Source organism: Lupinus angustifolius, chromosome LG09 (genome assembly GCF_001865875.1).
Source record: "Lupinus angustifolius cultivar Tanjil chromosome LG09, LupAngTanjil_v1.0, whole genome shotgun sequence".
NCBI classification, from domain to species: Eukaryota; Viridiplantae; Streptophyta; class Magnoliopsida; order Fabales; family Fabaceae; genus Lupinus; species Lupinus angustifolius.
Window position 1 is genome coordinate 2,734,508 of NC_032017.1, and position 6,220 is coordinate 2,740,727.

The 6,220-nt window shown below is 33.0% G+C and overlaps 1 long non-coding RNA gene across 1 annotated transcript in view; it reads right to left on the bottom strand.

Moving 5' to 3' along the window:
- LOC109356670 overlaps nucleotides 4,493–6,220 on the bottom strand; it is an 8,974-nt gene continuing 7,246 nt past the window's right edge. The window contains exons 2-3 of the long non-coding RNA XR_002108770.1: nucleotides 5,471–5,476; nucleotides 4,493–4,505 (exon numbers count right to left, since the gene is read on the bottom strand). This is a non-coding gene — a long non-coding RNA (uncharacterized LOC109356670). The remainder of the gene's footprint in view (nucleotides 4,506–5,470; nucleotides 5,477–6,220) is intronic.

The following is a 6,220-nucleotide window of genomic DNA, read 5'->3' on the forward strand; positions in this document are numbered from 1 at the left end:
TTTATTATTTGTTTTTCATAAACTTCATCATTCATGAATTGATCCAAAAAGATCTTTAGTGGCAGATATGATTTTATTTCACTTCTTTTCTTTTGAAACTCATGAACTACTTCTCCTACGTTTTCTCATCTTTATTAATTAATTAATTAATTAAAGTGATCTATTTTCTTCCATTGTCAAACGAGATATGATTTTATACTCATTTTTCGTAGATTTCATCATTCATGAATCGATCCAACGAGATCTTATTTCATCAGACTAATCTTTCACCTCTATTCTTATTTTATTTCAATTTACTTCTTAATCTTCGTCTTTATTCTTATTTCAATTTACTTCTTAATATTATATTCACTTGAAGCTCACAAACTACTCCTACATTTTTTTATCTTTATTAAACAGATTTATTCTCTTCCATCGTCAAACGAGATCTATTCTCTTCCATCATCAAACGAGCTTTAATTTTATACTCATTTCATTTTTTTATTATTTGTTTTTCATAAACTTCATCATTCATGAATTGATCCAAAAAGATCTTCAGTGGCAGATATAATTTTATTTCACTTTCACCAAACAAATATATAAAAGCCTTAAAAACAAACAAACAAACTGATATAATTTTAAACATATTTAGATTATCACAACTGTCACCAGAGTTTATCTACACGTACTAAAGTTCTAGAACTGATCCAAAACATTTTTGAAATAAATGGGGTTTCAGTGTTGGAACCATTTTCATCATCGAGTATTCCTGGTAAGTCATTTTGTCATTTTTCTGAGTTTCTTCTATATTATTTGGAAGTTTCAAATTATTTAATTTTCATATTATGGGTATTTGATTTCGTTTAATGTAAAGTTTCAATGCTCTTATTTTGTTATTAATTTTGTCTAATTTGTTTATCTCTAAAGATTAATAATGATATTACAAATATATTGAAGGTTATTATGCCTCTTGCTAACATGCACAACGAAAAATAATGGATCCATTTGTAAAAATACCTCAAGAGACCGTGATGACTTTTGCAAAGTCCTTCTAAAGTGTGAAAGTCCTACACATGTATCCATACAAAGACTACTGAGACTAATCTTTATTGTATCAACACTTATTCGTGGAAGAAAATGAGTTAACATGCAAAACCAAAAAAAGATTAAAAAAGAACATGATTTCTTCTTTTGCTTCTTTATGTATATATCAACATGCACAAGGTCTCATTTATAAACAACAAAAGAAAAATGTCTCACTTTGCTAATTTCTAGCAACCTCACATCATTATCATTTAATATGTTATTTTGCTCTTGATTTATCAAATGTTTAAATTAATCACTAATCTTATCATTTTTTGTTAATTCAAACAAACCTTTGAAATATATTAATTAAGTTACACTTAGTTATATTACATATGACTGAATAATATTATTTGTATTTTTTGGTGCTAGCAAAAAATAAAATAATATTTCACTTAAAAGAAAATATACAAAATTAAACTATTTATTTTAGAAGAATTCTAGGATAGAAATTCTCTGTTTTCGTGCTCATTTGTGCTAGTTGCATATTAGAATTGCTAGTTGCATATTTTTCGTGCTCATTTGTGTCATTTAGGCAGAGAGAAATACATTGTGAGATAGTAAGAGATATTTTCATATTTAGATTTTAATTGTGATCTAATTGCATGTGATTAATGTGTTAATATTTGCTATCTTTTCTTGCATGATTCTTGCATTTCTTTAGAAGAATTCTAGGATAGAAATTCTCTGTTTTCGCACATCAATTAACTCATACATATTCATGATTACTTGTGAGTCTTGTCTAGGGTTTTTAGCTGAGTTTTAATTGCGATATTTTGAGCTACATTGTGCTTGATAATACTCTAGTTTTTGTACTTTTTTTTGTGTTGTAATAAGAGAAGTCGTATCTTGGTGTCTTACCACCTAAGAGACTCAATGAGTCTTCACCAAGGCTTAGAGGTCTTGAGTTTAGAACATTTTCTTGGCTGGGCTAGATCGTAAGGAAGGTTTTCTTAGGCGATTAGGTGAGTCAAACCAAGAAAGTGGGTTCTTGGATTCAAGAAGGGAGCTTCTAAGTTTGTGTATTGGAAGTGTGCATGTAACAATACATTCGTTTCAATATTAGTGAAGTAGGACATTGAAATCTCATGTATCATGGCTTACCACATTCGTGGCAGGTGAAGCGGTCTTTGTTACATTTTCCTTTTCTAGTTGACTCACGCGCTTCGTTCTTCTGAAAACGTTTAAAGCCTCATTTCTTCAAGAACTTCCCGAATTTTCATACGAGAAGGCTCAACGTTTCATCATTAATGTATGAATTAGATTCAACATCTTCTTTCTCTTCAATAGGTTCAGACGTTGTTGCTTTAAGAGATATGCTTTTCTTTTTGCAATCTGATTCCTCATGCATCGTTAAGCGTCCAAGTTCCATCTCGTGCTCTTGAAGCTTTCCAAATAATGTTGCCAAAGGCATGGAGTCATGATCCTTGGATTCAATGATAGTTGTAAATTTAAGTAGCCATCTCCTGTCAAGACAACGCAAAACTTTATTAGTTAGTTCTCCTTTGGTAAAAAAATTATCTAGAGCAACTAAATGGTTTACTATGTGAGTGAATCATTTTTGCATGTCATCGATAGATTCACTCGGTAACATATGAAACAACTCATAATCATGTTTGGGCATTCATCCTAGAACGCTTGACTTCGCTAGTACCTTCGTGAGTCACTTGTAAAGTGTTCCCACATTTCTTTGGCACTTTGAAATTGCGAAACCCGAAAGAATTCATTATATGATAGGACCGATGTGATGACGCTTTTAGCATGTAGGTTGTATTGAACCTTTTTATATTCATCATCGGTCCATAGACTCTTAGGTTTTTCTTTCGGTTCATCGTCCACTAAATGCATTGGGACGAAAAGTCCGTTAAATACGGATTCCCAAATATCCGAGTCAATGGCTTCAATGAATATCTTCATCCGGACTTTCCAGTAGGCGTATCCCTCGCTACTGAATACGGGAGAGCGGTTAATGGATGCACCATCACCACCAAAGGGATTGGTGGAACCCATTTGTTTTTCCTTAAGGATCACACGTATACGGTTGAGCTAGCACGTCGTACTAGCTCTGATACTACTTGTTAGGTATTAGTGGACAGAACACACCAAGAAGGGGGGTTGAATAGGTGTCGTGGTTACCAATTACCGCTTTTTGCACCGAAACCCTATTCTGGAAAAAGCTCTAGTTAATCGTTTAACACTTTGTCTTAATCAATTAACTCACAGAAAACAGAAAGTTGTGGAATGGCTTATTGCTCAGCCAATCACCGATAATCTGATACAGATAAAGCAAATATACTTGAATATCAGCTAAAATTAGGCAATATTGCAACTTGAAATTTAAAGAGATTAAGGATAGAAAAAGCATGCAACAAGAAATTTTATTCTGGTTCGTTTGCGGGTCCACTTACAAACTACATCCAGGCCTCCCCTTCTGATGTCGGGAGATTTTCTTTATATTGCTAAATGACAAATTGGTCAATAAAATAAAAAATTGAATTATTGCAAAAGAATATAAAGAGTTATTGTATCTATTGGTACTAGAGAAATGTTAACTTGTTCAAAAGTAAGCATAGTATTCAATTAATGGGTTTCAAATACGGTTTTTGTTTTTAGATTTCACATCTAAATAATTACAAATTAAAATAGTATAAGGGTCTAAATTTGATTTCGTTATTCAAGATTTCGATGTTTTAATGTTTTAACTCATAAAACATCTACGTTCTGATTCATTCAACATCATTTCCAACTAACATCATTAGTATCCTAATGAAAATATCAATAATTTTCATAACATCATTTTTAGTAATTAATAAGACTGGTAATAAGCTTGAATATTATCTTTGACTAATCAATCTAATTCTATAATAAGAGATTAGCAATAATATGAGGATTGGGGGAGTGGGCCTGTCTGTTTACTGACCGAGCTTGCAAATGGCTCGTGTTAATACTCTTAACCGAATGAGGAGTTGGACCATATTGGATCATGAAAATTCTGGTCTAATTAGGTTAACATAGGAAGCTGAGCAGAAGATTCACTTAAAATTAAAAAAAGCAGAGAAACATTACTTCATGTTCTATTTCATTCTAGTCCAAAAAAACGAAGAGACATTAGTCCAATTTAATTATATATTTTAAATAATTATTAAATATATATGACTTCATTTGGTCCGGTTGTTGGATATTTTCTCCATTAATATTCCTTTAAACAAAATGCGGAAATCCTGATGATCATGACTTTGTTTCTACAACATAATGTTTATGCCCAAACATAAACCCAAATGGAACAACCATGATCCAGACCGAAGAAACCCCAATTGATTTCATGGTGAAGAAGAAGAGCATACCTTGATTAGCCATTTGGAATCTCGAAGGTATGTGCTTCTCTAAAGGGGAATCTCGAAGAAACCCCATTTAGAGCGCCTGATGGTTTTCCTTTTGCTTCTCTAGAGGGGAATCAGAATGTCAAGGAGAGTGTGATGCTAGATGTTAAGTTACCTTATGGAATTATGATGGTGTGTTATCTTATTATTGATCACTCCTCACAATTCCCTTTATTCTCATCAGCCTACTCAACAAAACTCGTTGCTCTACAAATGGGGACCATAACCCGTAAAAGTAACCGAAACAGTTACTACTTAAGTTGCAATAGTTCTAATTCAGTCCCTTCATTAAATCATAAATTGTCTGAATGTATCTACACTTATAATATTTCATGTCACATATGCCCTTAGCCACCAAATTAATTACTGAAGATCATTTTATATTTTTGACTAATTAAATAATGGTCATAACACAATTATAGAATTATATTTGTGACCCACAAATTGTAAGAAATTCCAACAATCTATTCTAACAATCTCCCACTGGTCACACATATGATTCTCCATACGTGTTATCCTTATTGCGCACTTAAATATTGTCATTATGACTCAGGCATATCCAAATTATCTCGTTCATTAGTCATGTCTCCATATCGAATCATAGTGAATTTTGCCATATCAATCATGACTAATTCAACAATGATCACCAACATGAAATTTGTAGCATAAAAATCACATGAATATGATTTGTACATGTCAATTTTCAACTGGTCCTACTTAACTTTAGTGAGATCCTTAGTGATGACATAAAACATTATTGTACAAAGTATAAAGACAGAATACCAAACTGAATGCTTAATCAACTGAAGTTTGAATACAAAGTATCCATACATAATACTGAAATTACATAGAACATAATAAAGGTGTGCACATTCTAACTCCCACTATACCAAAAAATCCTCACATTGCATAACACCCATGTGAGCAGTATGCTCATGAAAGACCTTGGTTGTGATAGATTTTGTAAGAGGATCCGCAATCATGGAGTTAGTGCCTAAGTGTTCTATGGAAAGTTGTCCACTTTGTACTTTCTCCTTAACAACTAGGAACTTATTGTTGTTGGAGAACAACACGGCTGACCTATTGTCACAATATAACTTTAGTGGTCTTTCAACTCTTTCCAAAATTCGCAGCCCAGTGACAAAATTTCTCAGCCATGATGACTGATGTGATACCTCATAACATGCTATACATTCAGCTGCCATGGTGGATGAAGCCACAAGAGTTTGCTTGTCAAAACGCCAAGAAATTGCACCATTAGCCAACAAATAAACATATCCCGAAGTAGATCGTCTACCATTTTGGCATCCTGCAAAATCGGAGTCAGAATACCCAATGATCTCTAATTGGTCTGATATCCTATATGTGAGCATATAATCTTTTGTTCCCTTGAAGTACCTCATGACCATTTTGGCTGCTTTCCAATGATCCATTCATGGATTACTCATATATCTGCCTAAAACCCCAACTATGAACACTATATCCGGACGCGTACATACTTAAGCATACATAAGACTTCCTACAGCTGATGCATAAGGGATCTTTTGCATTTCCTGAATTTCCAGATTTCCTTTAGGGCACTGATTGAGACTAAATTTGTCTCCCTTAGCAACTGGAGTATCCATTTTTTTACAGTTCTGCATGTCATACCTTTTAAGTACCTTTTCTATATAGTTCTTTTGTGATAATCCAAGAATACCCCGAGATCTGTCTCGGTGTATCTGGATTCCTAATACAAATGAAGCTTCACCAAGATCCTTCATTTCAAAATTACTAGA